The sequence below is a fragment of the Sinocyclocheilus grahami genome, unplaced genomic scaffold, assembly GCF_001515645.1.
Source record: "Sinocyclocheilus grahami isolate Dianchi unplaced genomic scaffold, SAMN03320097.WGS_v1.1 scaffold843.1, whole genome shotgun sequence".
Classification (NCBI taxonomy): Eukaryota; Metazoa; Chordata; class Actinopteri; order Cypriniformes; family Cyprinidae; genus Sinocyclocheilus; species Sinocyclocheilus grahami.
Genome location: NW_015506022.1, coordinates 318720 through 334962, shown reverse-complemented (window position 1 = coordinate 334962; position 16243 = coordinate 318720). Strand labels below are relative to the sequence as shown.

At 40.5% G+C, this 16243-nt stretch overlaps 1 protein-coding gene across 1 annotated transcript in view; it reads left to right on the top strand.

Annotated features, from left to right (window-relative positions):
* Nucleotides 1-2145: 2145 nt before the first annotated feature.
* The window catches only part of LOC107562837 (L-lactate dehydrogenase A chain), a 28519-nt gene continuing 14421 nt past the window's right edge, over nucleotides 2146-16243 (top strand). Inside the window, exons 1-2 of the mRNA XM_016247581.1 lie at nucleotides 2146-2156; nucleotides 11537-11541. The gene's annotated coding sequence lies outside the window, so the exon portion shown is untranslated. The remainder of the gene's footprint in view (nucleotides 2157-11536; nucleotides 11542-16243) is intronic.

Sequence of the window (16243 nt, the reverse complement as noted above, 5' to 3'; positions counted from 1 at the left end):
GCTTGAAGGCGCATTACTGCCACCTGCCGGGCTGGAGTGCTGAACACTACTGTAGATTAGTCAGGAACAATAAAGCAAGTAAATCAATACTAATAGACAATTAATTAAATGTATTTAAATGCCTCATGATTTAAGGTATTTAACTATAATATTTAGATGAGCTTTAAATCATGCTGTCATTTCCTCCTCATAGCTCCTACAATCCAAAAGTGCATGTTGCACCGATTTCACCGTGACTGACCACAGTGTGCAAACCTACCAGTTTGGTGTTTACCTGTTTTGTGAAGCATCTCCAGTTTGCCCTATCCTTAAACATGCAACGACTCTTCTTTTCAGTTTAATAATAATAATAATAATAATTCATTACATTTATATAGCGCTTTTCTAGGCACTAAAAGTGCTTTACATAGACACCCCCTGCTGGCCTCACTAACATCTCTTCCAACAGCAACCTAGTTTTCCTAGGAGGTCTCCCATCCAGGTACTGACCAGCTCAGCCCTGCTTAGCTTCAGTGGGCGACCAGTCTTGGGCTGCAGGGTGATATGGCTGTCAAAGTTTCTGCCTTGACATTATGTAAATGTCTACCTGTATCTTTTACATCCCAGCATTCTTGCCATTTTTCACCGTTTGTCTCTTTATAATTGTTTTCCCCTCAGCTTTAGTGTTTAATAACGGATTATTTTCCTCATTCTCCTCTCAGTGCGGTCAAATAGGGGAGACCGGGGATGAACGTAACACTTCTTCTTTGAGCATCAGTAACTCAGCGGTTGTTTGTGCTAGATCTATTCAACTTTGATAAATGGTAGCCACATTTGGCAAATATAGCTAAATTTGGCTCTACAAATAAAACTCACTTGGATGCAGTGGTGGACAGTTAAGGAGTAGTTTTACTTCGTTACTGAACTTAAGTCAATTTTTCAATTATCTGTACTTTACTGGAGTAGTTTTATTTTGAGTAACTTTTACTTTTACTTCACTACATTTCAAAGCATAGGATCATACTTTTTACTTCACTACATTTCATAAAACATATCGTTACTCCTTATATCACGTGCTCCGACACACAGAAGCGCCCTGCATCTCAACCTAGCAAGCAATAGCCAGAGTTAGAGATCGGTGTTGTGTTTTGAATTTTGTTTTTACACGAGAGAGCACTAAATTTACTTGTCGGAGAGCAGCGGGCAAACAACACACGATAAAGGACATTCCTACTTGGTCTTGTAATTATCTGTGTTTTCGTTTTGACATGTGTTCAGTATTTATCTATATTATTTGTTATCATGTTTAGGAACCGTGACATTTTAGTGAAGGGAGCAGATCGTAGTTGATAGTGATCCGTGACTAGCCCACGGTTCAGCACGCATGTGTTCAGAGGATTAATTGCTCAATTTAATAGAGTAAAAGTTTTATCATTTGTACGTGTTTACAAACTCAATCGATTTTAAAACAGCACAAGAAGAGGCGAAAGAGCAAACAACAGAACAAACACAGCTTTGACAAAGATTAATCCATATTCATTTATACAGTGAACACACTTGAAACTGAGGAGTTTCAACATCTGGAAAATATCCGGGCAGCAATGGCAAAAAAAAAGAAAAACCTCTCCAAAACATTTCCTCACCAAAGTCCTCATCTTTGACAAAGTCCATCATTTATTTTAATTATTATATTGAATTTATGACTGTGTAAAAATGCTGTAAAATGAGGATGCTTTCAAAAATATTGTGATAAATAGATTTTCTTTATCAATGAACTTCTATTAACTAAATCAAATCAACATGTGGTGTGAGCACCCTTTGCGTTTAAAACAGCTTTTGTCCTCAGTGCACTTGCACATAGTTTTTCAGGTAGCTTTGCAGGTAGGTTTCTTGAAGCATCTTGAAGACACAGTTCTTCTGGATTGAGTCTGTCTCAGTTTGTTCTGTTTCTTCATGTCATTCCAGACAGACTGATGATGATCAGATCAGATCTCTGTGTGGAGCAAAAAAATCTCTCTGCATTATTACAATTAATGGCTAAATGAATGTTTGGAAATGTAAACTGATATTTCCTACTGACACACTACAGCAAAAGATAGAAATAACTGACTTAAAACCATTTTTTGTTTGTGAAAATACTACTGGTCTAAGACTTTTGCACAGCAGTGTGTGTGTGTGTGTGTATATATTTATTTTTTTATTTTTTTTAATAAACTTGGTTTGCTGTTATGTGTCTAAACGTTGGGCCATCTCAGTTATAATGCTAATGGGCGAATTTTCTGTCTGGTGACTTCTTTTTACTTTAACAGAACTGGTTGCCTCCTGGGTATAAATATCACTTCTGCACCTATGGTTTGTGCACTACACAAGGCGAATCACACAAGTTTTGAGGCATCACTAAGAATTGTGTTGACAGAGATTTGTGAAGTAAAGGAATGGGTGGAAAAGATTAGTGAATCATCAGGAGTGAGTTGGAGAATGGCAGTGACAAAACCAAATAAGGGACAACATGTGCTTTATAAGGTAATGCCAAATCATTTCATTCATCTTTACACTATATAAGTGTAAGATAATTAGTTACACTGAAAATGACATAGCAGTAAATGTTGTTAATATACAGAATTGTAATGTGCAAACAGCACATTAGATTATTCTCCCAAATTTCAAGACCATTATTTATATATGTATTATTTATATTTATATTTCGCTTTATTGTGCCAGTAAGAAATATCAGTTAACATTGACTTTTACCATTAATTGTAATATTCCAGTGAGATTTTTATCGCTGTGATGGACTGGCCATCTGTAGGCTCCAGTATTCGTACAGCCCTAGCACAAGTGAGATGGATGGATGGATTTTTGTATGCACAGGGAGTCCGAAATCATATGGTTCACACACAGATCTAATCTCACCATCATCTAGTACATCTGGGATTGCATAAAGAGAAAAAAAATGGAGCGAGACTAAATCCTGTGGCAACATCTCCAATACACTTGGACAAACCCAGCAATTGGGTTGTTTTGACCCAGCGGTTGGGTTACTACCCAGAAGGTTGGGTTAAACATTTAACCCAACCTCTGGGTCAAAACAACCCAATTGCTGGGTTTGTCCCTATTTTACCCAGCACTGGGTTGTATTTAACCCAGCATTTTTTAGAGTGTACCTGCAAAGCTACAGTACTGTTAAAAGTTTTAGGCACTTGTGTAAAAATGCTGTAAAATGAGGATGCTTTCAAAAATATTGTGATAAATAGATTTTCTTTATCAATGAACTTCTATTAACTAAATCAAATCAACATGTGGTGTGAGCACCCTTTGCGTTTAAAACAGCTTTTGTCCTCAGTGCACTTGCACATAGTTTTTCAGGTAGCTTTGCAGGTAGGTTTCTTGAAGCATCTTGAAGACACAGTTCTTCTGGATTGAGTCTGTCTCAGTTTGTTCTGTTTCTTCATGTCATTCCAGACAGACTGATGATGATCAGATCAGATCTCTGTGTGGAGCAAAAAAATCTCTCTGCATTATTACAATTAATGGCTAAATGAATGTTTGGAAATGTAAACTGATATTTCCTACTGACACACTACAGCAAAAGATAGAAATAACTGACTTAAAACCATTTTTTGTTTGTGAAAATACTACTGGTCTAAGACTTTTGCACAGCAGTGTGTGTGTGTGTGTGTATATATTTATTTTTTTATTTTTTTTAATAAACTTGGTTTGCTGTTATGTGTCTAAACGTTGGGCCATCTCAGTTATAATGCTAATGGGCGAATTTTCTGTCTGGTGACTTCTTTTTACTTTAACAGAACTGGTTGCCTCCTGGGTATAAATATCACTTCTGCACCTATGGTTTGTGCACTACACAAGGCGAATCACACAAGTTTTGAGGCATCACTAAGAATTGTGTTGACAGAGATTTGTGAAGTAAAGGAATGGGTGGAAAAGATTAGTGAATCATCAGGAGTGAGTTGGAGAATGGCAGTGACAAAACCAAATAAGGGACAACATGTGCTTTATAAGGTAATGCCAAATCATTTCATTCATCTTTACACTATATAAGTGTAAGATAATTAGTTACACTGAAAATGACATAGCAGTAAATGTTGTTAATATACAGAATTGTAATGTGCAAACAGCACATTAGATTATTCTCCCAAATTTCAAGACCATTATTTATATATGTATTATTTATATTTATATTTCGCTTTATTGTGCCAGTAAGAAATATCAGTTAACATTGACTTTTACCATTAATTGTAATATTCCAGTGAGATTTTTATCGCTGTGATGGACTGGCCATCTGTAGGCTCCAGTATTCGTACAGCCCTAGCACAAGTGAGATGGATGGATGGATTTTTGTATGCACAGGGAGTCCGAAATCATATGGTTCACACACAGATCTAATCTCACCATCATCTAGTACATCTGGGATTGCATAAAGAGAAAAAAAATGGAGCGAGACTAAATCCTGTGGCAACATCTCCAATACACTTGGACTTACATGTGTGATTATATTACTGGATGCTCGAAATTTAACAGGAGAATGCACGTTTTAAACAGCTTATTGTACAGGTAAGTTAATCGCCGTTCTAATCTAATGTACATCACGCACACATAGAATCATTCAGTCCGGAAATGTATTGTCAACACTGTTCTGTGATTTCTCAATAAAATAGCTTAGAAACTGAAAAGTTCAAGCATTTATTTCTTAATAACTAAATCCCACAGCTTCACTACTAGTAGAGAGACGCTGCCAGGTAGAATTAATTCACACATGCAATCGCTCCCACTAATGCATTTATATGAATGTAATCTTTACTGTGCTACTTTATCTGTATCAGATTTAGAACGAGCAGAAATCTGTGAGAAATATAACGACCCAAGGACAAAAGAATTGATAAAAATGAGCTGTTATAGGAGCAACAGCCGTGTGGGCAGCACTGTGTCATATGCCATAGCTGTGCACAAGGTGTTTGTCACAGCTCCAGACTTATTTGTTCATTAATGACGTCATCAGCGACTAGTCGACTTCGACTCTCATCACATAAAAGTCGACTTCAAAAAATCAGAAGCCGTTTTGCATATGCACCATAGTAATCTAATTACCGATACTGGTATCGGTATCGGGCCCGATACTGAGCTCCTGTACTCGTACTCGTTAAAATGCCCCATACCAAATGCCGATACCACACAGCATGTGATAAGTGCCGTATTCAGACAAAGAAACACCGACAACAGACAACAGAATGGAGTTATTAGAGATTAAAGATGTCTATGAAGTATATGTATGCAATGAATATAAAACATTCAGTATTAATGCCTGTATAGCTGATGTGCGCCAGCTGGTAAGCAAATCACGCTGAGTGGATTGAGCGCGCGGCGGCACAGATGCGCGAGCTTGTCAAGTGAATATCCCTTTCTCAGACATCACTGGAAAGTTTGTAGTTCGGTCGGATATGTCAAAAAGAAGTAAGTAAAACAATGCACACGTTACTTAACAGTAGGGAGGGAGAGAGAGAGAGAGAGAGAGAGAGAGAGCGCGCACTTGTTGTGTGATCTTTATTGATGTTCACTCACTTATGCCGAGTTCACATTGCATGATTTTCAAACTCATCGGATCGCCATTGTTTTCACACTGCGGGACTATCTGGGGTAGCATTCAGTTGCTGCTGTGTTCACATTGCACGATGGATCGGTGACAGGGGGTTTCACACTGCATGACGTCTTCAGGAAAAGGGCTACCAAGCCACTTCTGAAACAGAAAAAACGTCAGAAGCATCTTACCTGGGCTAAGGGGAAAAATAACTGGAATGTTGCTCAGTGCTCCAAAGTCCTCTTTTCAGATCAAAGTAAATTTTGCATTTCATTTGGAAACCAAGGTCTGGAGCCTGGAGGAAGACTGGAGAGGCACAGAATCCAAGCTGCTTGAAGTCCAGTGTGACATTTCCAAAGTTAGTGATGATTTGGGGTGCCGTGACATCTGCTGGTGTTGCTCCATTGTGTTTTATCAAGTCCAAAGTCAATGCAGCCATCTTCCAGGAGATTTTGGAGCACTTTATGCTTCCATCTGCTGACAAGCTTTATGGAGATGCTGATTTCCTTTTCCAGCAGGATTTAGCACCTGCCCACAGTGCCAAAACCACGTTCAAGTGCTCTGCTGACCATGATATTACTGTGCTTGATTGGCAAGCAAACATGCCTGACCTGAACCCCACATGGAACCTATGGGATATTTTCAAGAGAAAGATGAGAAACAGTTGATCCAACAATACAGACGAGCTGAAGGCTCAATAGTGCCTCAGCACTATTAGTACCTCACTGAAGCTGGAGTTTGTGCTAAAGGAGCCCCGACCAAGTATTGAGTGCATAAATGAACATACTTTAAACAACTTGAACTTTTCTGTTTTGCAAATTCTTTTTTTGATTGATGAGAATCACAAATTTTTGATAGAATATTAGGAAATATTCTAATATTTTGAGCTACTGGATTTTTGACTTTCATGAGCTGTAAGCTCTAATCATCAAAATGAAAACAAAAGAAACGTTTGAAATGATTTACTTTACATGTAATGAATCTAGAACGTTTTAATGTTTTGAAATGTTTCACAATATAAATTATTTTTTTTTTTACATGCACCTGTATATCTCAATAATACCATGTTTCTTTGGATGTGTACCATGGAATACACGTACAAAAGAGTACCATGATTGTATTTTTTTGGACCATGGTATAGGACACTTACATATTGTTGCTCTTTTGTTGGTTTAATTGCTTCTATTGTCCTCTTTTGTAAGTTGCTTTGGATAAAAGTGTCTGCTAAAAGATTAAATGTAAATGTATAGCCACTATATTCTTGAAAGTTGAATGTCATGTAAATACCATGGTAATTTTAGTACCACAGCATATCAATGGTATTTACATGATATTCAACTTTCAAGAATATAGTGGCTATATATTACATCAATGTATTGATACCATTATCAATAAAATTGTATTACCATCTGATACCATTGATGAACCATGGTACTACAATAGTACTTTTATCTGAGAGTCCTTAAATGTATCAGCTACACTCACAGCTACACAACCAGTGTATGAAGATCCACACACCCACTGAAAGCAGAGAGAATGTCACGTTGGCAGGGGGTCACTAATATTTCCCAAGAGTCCCAAGAGTCATAAAATCAGGTAACAGATAAAAACAGGTAAACAGTCGGTCCAGCCTCCTGCCTCACCGGCTGTCCTGCCCCACACAGATTTCTGCCATCTGTGAAATGGAGTTTGAATGAGAAGGATGGCAGGATAGAGAGAAGGTCACGGAAAGTAGGAGGAAAAGCCAGACAGAGATACAGGCCGGCCACACTTGACCTTTACTACCCACATGTGTCAGTGACAGAGAAGGGCGCTGGTGTGGCTTTACCATCTCACCCCTCAGGAAGAAACACTATCGCTCTAACCACCTCAATTAACCCCGATTCCTCTCTTAACGATGGGATCACAAGGTCTCGCTTTGGACAGCTTTCTACTTTCATTAAATTGTGTCCCTAGGAGGGGTGAATCCCAGCCTATCACTGTACATGAGTGATGGACAAGCTTCTTTTTAGAGCTTCTTATATATATACTACTGTATACAGTATATATGTACACAAGAAAAAATATTTGTTATTGATTTTTTATTTTAAAAAATACTTTTAATGCTATGCAAAATGTTAGAAAGTGTAAATTGTGCAGTAATTAGTAAAGTAGTGTTTAATTTCAAACCAGTAAATAACATCTTTACTGATAGTTAGGGCAGAGAATCATTACCACAAATAATTGATTCCAAGTTGTTGGGAGTTGAGAGAGTCAATAAATTCCACTTAGAGGAATCGACTTTACTGAAGGGCCAAAGATGTCTGGTCGTGACATGAATTAGACTTTGCCCATTATTTTAATGACCAAACCACTACACATCCTTAACAATTACCCTTAACAGTTAGGGATTTTGACTCCAATGTTTTGAGTAGTGTGGGTCAGGCTTTAAACCATTTACTCGACAGAATTGCTCAAAAAAACAAATCACTCATGTCCTCTAAACAACTCTGAATGTAGATTTTAAAAAGACGACAGCAAAATTGATCTGATTCCAGAATTATCAGCCCTACTTCATGTAAACATTAGGTTTCCAAATCGTTATGGGAAAATTGTATTTTGGTTCCTAGAACGTTCTAAAAACATAAATTTTTAGAGTTTCTAATGTAACGTAAGCGCAAAACAAAGTGAAGTGCCTGCAGTAAGGGCTTCTAAGTAGCATGAGCTAATAATAAGACCTAGGTCCCGAGGCAAGGGTCAACATAACTAGGGCCTTTTCCACTTGCAAGGGGATCAGGGAGATTAGGCGGACGAGATCTGTGCCTGAAGGGCAGGGATGTCCAGGTCATAAAATCTAGTGAAGGTAGACAGCTGTCATGGGTTGCCTACTGTGGCGGAGGCGAGGAGACGAAGGAGCGTGGAGACGAAGAGGATTAACAGGAAACAGTCTTTATTTCTCCAAATAAAGAACACACAGACAGGAACTCACACGTAGGACGAGGGGTTGACATTCAATTCCAGACAAGGGAGAACAGAATGGGCTCAAACTCAAATAGGGCAGATAACGAGGGGCAGACAGGTGATGAGGATAACTAATAACAAGGAACAGGCGATTACTAATAATGGGAAAAGGAACTGGAAGGACCAAATAAGGACAAACAGGAACTAAACAGGAACACACACGTGACAACAGCGAAGACCAGCCGGCGGCCGCACAGATGTCTCCAATTGAAACTCTGCTGGACCAAGCACAGGAGGAGGCCATTCCTCTGGTGGAGTGAAGGCCACAGGGCTATAGCATCAACTATCCAGCGGCATAGTCTCTGCTTCATAACTGACAGCCTTTTAGAGTGGCCTCCAAAGCATACAAAGAGCTGCTCTGATTGCCTAAAGTGGCCAGAGTGCTCAACATAAGGCGCTTTCGCACTATGTAGTTCTAGGAACTTAGTTCTGGGAACTAGCCAGGATGGTGGTTCCTAGAGAACCAATTTCGCTCTCGGGCCATTTTCCTGGTTGCATTCACATCAGCAACCGGAGCTATGAAGCAGCCGACAGCGACGTCTTTGTGGCATTTACAAACTTCAACAACCGCTGAATGGAGAATGCCATGATTGGAGCCGTTTTTGTTATGTGTTGCGGGGTTTTATGATAACGGAGATAGAATGTAAATGCACAATTTACGCAATTGAAAGAGCACGAAAATCTGACTAAATCTCCTATGACAACTTGCAGTGTTATCATCAAGGCTGAAAAAAGAACATAACGCTGCAGGCAACAGGTAAATGTCATTATCACTGTTTTTCATGTTCGTGGAGTAAATATTTTTACACTGCTTATTCAAAATGCCGGGTAGCTGGTGTTTCATAAGTGTTTGGCCAATCAGCGTACACTTACGTCATTGGTAGTTCCTATAGAGTTGTTTTAGACCCTACTCTGAAGTAGGAGCTAATTTATGGCGCTTTTCCACTGCATGGTATTACGCAATTGAAAGAGCACGAAAATCTGACTAAATCTCCTATGACAACTTGCAGTGTTATCATCAAGGCTGAAAAAAGAACATAACGCTGCAGGCAACAGGTAAATGTCATTATCACTGTTTTTCATGTTCGTGGAGTAAATATTTTTACACTGCTTATTCAAAATGCCGGGTAGCTGGTGTTTCATAAGTGTTTGGCCAATCAGCGTACACTTACGTCATTGGTAGTTCCTATAGAGCTGTTTTAGACCCTACTCTGAAGTAGGAGCTAATTTATGGTGCTTTTCCACTGTACGGCACGGTACCGTTACCAAAGGAAGGACCGTAAACTCTGCTGATCACGGATTGGCCGGAGAGAATCGTCACTAAACAAACACAACAGAACCGCTAGATTTAAATCAGCACAGCCAGCGAAGGATCGAACGCAACTGTTTTGAACGAGCGCACCTTTTTTAACAACCAAAAAGTGGCTGTTTCGTTGTCTGTTGAGGAAGTACAGACGTTCCTCTCGTTGATAGCAGAGGAGCGGATCCAGCGAGCTTGATGGGACGACGCGGAATGAAAACGTTTTTCAGGAGTTGCGGCAATAGAGGTGCAACTATAACGACATGTGAATAATCTCGCCCACTCTAAAGCGGTACTGAACTGCAGTGGAAACACATACCGTAATCCCGCCCACTCTAAAGCGGTACTGAACTGCAGTGGAAACACATACCGTTGCAATACCGTACTGAGCCGTGCCGAGCCGAGTCGTACCACGCAGTGGAAAAGTGCCATTAGTTCCCCCAAACGGAGTTCCTAGAACTAAATACGTTCCTAGTTCATGTGGTGCGAACACGCCAAAAACCAGGAACTTCCGCCAATAGTTCTAGAAACTATGAAAAGGTTCCTCCGGTGCGAAAGTGCCTATACACTCTACGGGCCTGAACCGGGCAGAGGAAATTCAGACCCTGCTCATCCTCTGAGTTAGGAAGAGTCAGAAGGGTGATAACTTGTGCTCTGAACGAGTGCAGAACGTCTTGGGCATATAGCCATGTCTTGGTTTGAGGATGACTCTACAGTCGTTAGACCCATACTAAAGGCAGGAAGCACTGACTAAGAACACTTGCAGATCACCCACTCGCTTGACCGATGCTAAAGCTAGAAAAAGAGCAGTCTTAAGCGACAGGGGCAATAAGTCGGCTGACTGGAGCGCCTCAAAGGGGGACCTCGAAGGGCCTTGAGGACCTTGGATAAGTCCCAGGTCAGCACGGTATGAGGAAGAGGCAGATTCAATCTTCAAGCTCCCCTCAGGAATTTAACAACAAGGTTGTTTTTGCCGACTGACTGGTCAGCCACTAGTGGGTGATTCACAGTGATGGCTGCCACATATACTTCGAGCGTGGAAGGGATGCACCCTTTATCCAGCAACTCTTGATGAAAGGTTAACACAGATGACACGTCACACAAGGACGGGTCCTTATTCTGTGTTGCAAACCAAACTGAAAACGAGCAAATGCCATAGTTAAAGTTAAACTTGCTGTATATAGCAAAACAGCTCAGGATTCAAAGCGAAAAAACGATTTTCTGTAAAGTTTGTTTAGCTATTTTATGTGTTCTTTTCTTCTTCTCTTTTTTAGGGCTTTTCACACTGCACTTATCCCCGTGGTTCTAAACCCTGCTTTTAACTCCAGGTAGATAAATGTTTCACATTTAATTTAGGGTACGTTTACATGACAACAATGTACTAAAAACAGAAAAGTTTTTGCTTTGTGTTATTGAAAATTTTCGCATACAGATGACAACATTTGTTCCATTTACACTTGGCATTAACATGCGATCACTGCGATCCGATCAAGAAGATCGGATCATCAGTCAATCAGGACAAAGTGGGTTTACACTTGGCAACATAATCAGACTTCTCTATCTGGATTACCAATCGGATCTGTCTTTCCTGCACAATATTATAAGTCTGCAGAGGATGGCCCTGGTGCAAAGTCGACCTGAAGTGGTGGGTTTTATTTTGCCAGCTGTGGTGGGAAAAATGCGCGTTCTTTACAGAGAATGAGTGGTTCTGCAACTTTCGGGTTCTCTTCTCCATCTTTCTTCCAACAGAGAAGAGAGGGGACAGGGTTTGACGTGAAGTTGACCTGCGAATGCAGACACGATGGCTGGATTACGTTTACATCACACTGAGATCCGATCACAAAGCGTCCACGACTCCCTCTGGATCAGGACGCATTCCGATCAGAAGCGCGTTTACATTTGTCTTTTCAATGTGTATGTGGACATCTAGATACAGGTCGCATGTTAATGCCAAGTGTAAACGCAGCCATCGTCAAAAAGATCCCCGTTCACACAGATCCGCGTAATGCCAGGCCCATAGTTGGCGATGTCAGTTTGTAAATAAACACCTGTGCACATACCAACAGAATGTGCATGACATCACAAATTTGCATTTTCTTAGTTTACACAGAGACAATAATGCTATCGTTTTCAGAAACTTTTGAACCTGTTTTCACCTTTCATTTTCACGGCCCCAAAACGTAATTGTTGTGTAACGCGGAGTTTATACGACACCATTTTCATTTAAAACACTGAAAACATTTAATACGTTTTACGGCCTAAAAATGCAAACCTTTGAAAATGGTTTGAAAGCGCTGTGAAAGTTGGAAAAAAATAATAAAAATGTAAAAAGATATTGTTCGTCTCAAACAAGCGAATTTGTGAAAACAGTGATTTCATGCGGATATTAGGCTACGTGTTAGTCTATGGATGTTTCTCAAACGGAAGGCTGCATCCTCCGAAGGCTGCATATTTCGGCTGCCACGTCATCAAACGTCACTGAAGGCCATCTCAATTGCAAGGATCCTTGGAAGGCAGCCTTCGTTTCGTGTCCTTCATTCAGCTGAATTTGAAGGATGCATGGGATGTATCCTCCGTGACCTTCAACCACCCACAATCCTTTGTACCCATTTCATTTCATGACAATACTGACGAAAAAACGATTCAGTACTGAGCTTGTCTGAATTTATTATGAAATGTAAGACAAAAATAATGCTTCCAGACATGAAAGCATAGATGTTATTTTTTGTTTTGGTGTAAATTGCTCACTAAACGCTAAACTGCCAATAATGTAAGCCACCGGGAGACTAGACGGCTGTGATTCATTGTATTGTATTAAAGGTAGGGTATGTAATTTTTCAAAAACACTTTAGAAAACTGATTCTGGCCGAATAGCAAAACAAACTTGTAGCCAATCAGCAATAAGGGGCGTGTCTACTCGTGATGTGGAGGAGAGAGCTTTCAGTGCATGGGACGGACATTAGTCGAGCCGAGCGACAGAAAGATAGAGATTGCGGATAAAAAACAAAAGGGGGAAACGTCTGCGGAACGATAAGGCAAGCAGTAGGACCCGTGTAAATATCGGATCAGCTTTCCAGCGCTGGAGAGAACTCAAGGAGCGGAGGCCTGCGATCGGACGCTGAGGTTGCTTTGCTTCTTATCAATAGGTGAGTAACACTGTGTCTACAACAGCTAAAGTCTGTCTACACTGGACGCGATCAAACAACCGTTGAAAACCATTTGAAATTTGTGTCAGCACGTCATAAATAGAACCCGGCAGCAGTTTTCTGTCTGGGATTTGTTGCGCCGCGTCGCTCGCGTCCGGTGTAGACACGGTGTAGCATTGGTTTTGCTTTGTTTCACAGAACTAATCGTTGCCTGGGTTGCGTACATACAGTATTTGTGGGGCGGAGCTATCAAAATAGGGGCAAGACCCTTTTGGGGTAGGGGCGTGTTTGTTTTGGTGATTTCAAATATCAACACTGGCTACCAGAAATCGCTTACCCTGCCTTTAATAGAAAGCCAGATTATATAAGTATTTTTCCAAAACTAAGTTTTATTAGTATTTCCGTGCTGTGGTGGTGAGGGCGGGAGCATATGTGACGTAGCCACGCACACTTACTTGACTGTCTCATTCTAGCATTTAATGCCGAGGAGGACTCTAGCCGACAAGACTCTGAAGGACTAAAGCTGGCTGCAAACTAGACGATTTTCAAATCTTAAAGGGGTCATATGATGTTGCTAAAAAGAACATTATTTTGTGTATTTGGTGTAATGAAATGTGTTTATGCCGTTTAAAGTAAAAAAAACACATTATTTTTCACATACTGTACATTATTGTTTCTCCTCTATGCCCCGCCTTTCTGAAACGTGTAGATTTTTACAAAGCTCATCGGTCTGAAAAGCGAGGTGTGCTGTGATTGGCCAGCTATCCAGTGCGTTGTGATTGGCCGAATACCTCAAGCGTGTGACGGAAATGCTACGCCCCTTACCATACTGTTGATGCCGTGTCCCGGCCGGAGCGACGAGACAAAAACATTAAAACCCATTACAAACGAGGCATTTGTTGCATCCAGTGGGGACATAATTACTGATTATAATGACTTATACTGTCTTTTTACGCATTGCATTGCATCGCGCCGCGTAAACATAAAACTCTGTCTGCATTTGTGATCGGAGAAATGACAAACAACAAGTGCTACTCTACACTGCCCAAAACTCACGTTTGAATCATCAGTGGCAAATCCTTTAAATGAAAACGTACTTACGTGAGTCAGAACTGCCGGCATTTTAGTTACTTTTAACGTTACTCTCCCAGGATCAGTAAACAGTCCTCCATAAAATGTGCTGCACACATCTGGATATTTGGGTTAAACTGTTCTGGAACAGTGTTGTAAATACAACTTAACCACTGATTTGTAGTCGTGTCCTCTTTTGGAAGACCAAACAAAGTAGTTTCGCTTTCACAACGAAAAATACAGCGGCCTAGCGTGAGGGGAAGCCCCGGCTTAGCATGTGCTGAGGCCGGGATAGAGTGAGCTGAGGCGGCGGGGTCGAGTACGGCGTGCCCGGCGGATCGCGGCAACCACATGTGACGGGCTGGACTCCGCTTCGTCCACGGTGAAAGTTGATGTATTCCCTCAGTGACCAGCATGGATCAGCTCTAGGCATGACGAAGAGGATATCGTCCTCTTTTGGAAGACCAAACAAAGTAGTTTCGCTTTCACAACGAAGCACACAGAGTCTTCACGACATGGTTGCAGCAACAATACTACAGTGAGAATAAAAGTTACGCCTTCTTTCTTTGCGTGAACATTTGGGCGGCGTTATGCAAATCTTCCCACATAGTGATGTAGATATGTGGGGGCGTGTTAGAACGAGCCGTTTTAGGTAGGCGTGGTTGACTCTTAACTTTTATAAAGAATATCTCTTTGGATTTGAGACTTTAGTCTTTGCAACTTTACAGATCTTCTTTATGCACCAAGAGCTTGTAACACTCCAAAGAGAAAGGAAATATTGAAATCGCATCATATGACCCCTTTAACCGATTTTAAAACCATGGGAGACCACAGACATGAAGACAGTTCAACCGATTTTTAGCCCTATAATCCTCTGAACGCGCACACTAGACGATTCGACCAGACCACAAGACCACACACTTGTCGATTTCACAGTGGTAAGTGATCTCATTGACATTCGCAAGATCAAACGTGACTAGAGAAGAAAAACAAAAAGAATACAATCAACGTTGTCAGCTGGCTCTCCTGGCATGCTTTCTGTTGTACAGTGAAAAACAAAGTATAACAAAGAATATGGGTGATGTTCTCTGCTTTCATGGCATGTTTGTGACTGCCAAGTTTCAGCTATAGAAGCACGTAGGTGACGCTTGCTCGCTCTCATTGGCTATCGCGGGTATCACGTCAGAGGCAGCCTGATCAAGAGTCGTAAATATAAGTTTGATATTTACTATTTGAGTTTGGCGACGCTCCGTCTCGATCGGGAGTAGTTAAATAATCGTAATGACACCACACAATAGAGGATTTTTTGGACAGACGTCCGTGGACGTGACGTCTGAGGCTGAGACTAGGAAGGACTCCACCTTGGTACGATGCAGCCTTCCGTTTGAGAAGCACGCTATAAGAATGTGTATGTCCACAGGTGTGTAGTCTCTGTTTACAAAGTTACATTGCCAACTACTGGCCTGGCATGAATAATACAGCATTTTTAGTCATTTTTGCAGATTCGTGTGAAGGGGGATCGCAACGTTGTTGTCCGTACACAAAACTTTTCACATTTTAGTAGATTGTTGTTTGAGTAAATGTACCCTAAATGAATAGCCAAAACACATGAAAAGTTTTCGGTTTGTAGTTGAAAATGATAAACACTTAGAAGCAGGGTTAGTTGTGCTTCTACATGGAGTTATGAAACCCTGCAGTGCAACAGGGTTAGCAGCCAGAATTTTACAGTGTGAATTAACTGCTTATGGCTAGCAACAGACAACCAATCACGTGCTTCATATTCACACGTTTTGGACAGTCACGGAAGCGTATAAACAGTCATTTCAGCATTTGAGGCGAAAAAAGTGAAGACAAGACTGTTTTATTCTTACCTTTATAGTCACTTCCGGTTCCATCGTCCTGAAGTCAATTGGTATTTTAATCGGGTTTTAATTAAATAAAGTTTGTGTTTAAAACAAGCTCAAGATACTGTCACATTTTATTCTACAACATAAGGTACATCATTTATATACTTGTGTTTCCAGTAAAATATAATCCAATATATAATACGAAGATGCGTAATGCTAAACCAGTCATTCTTGAGACGTGGGACAAAACAGGTCCAGCAATTGTAACTGCTATTAGGTTTAAAAATAAAAATATTTTCAATTTTAA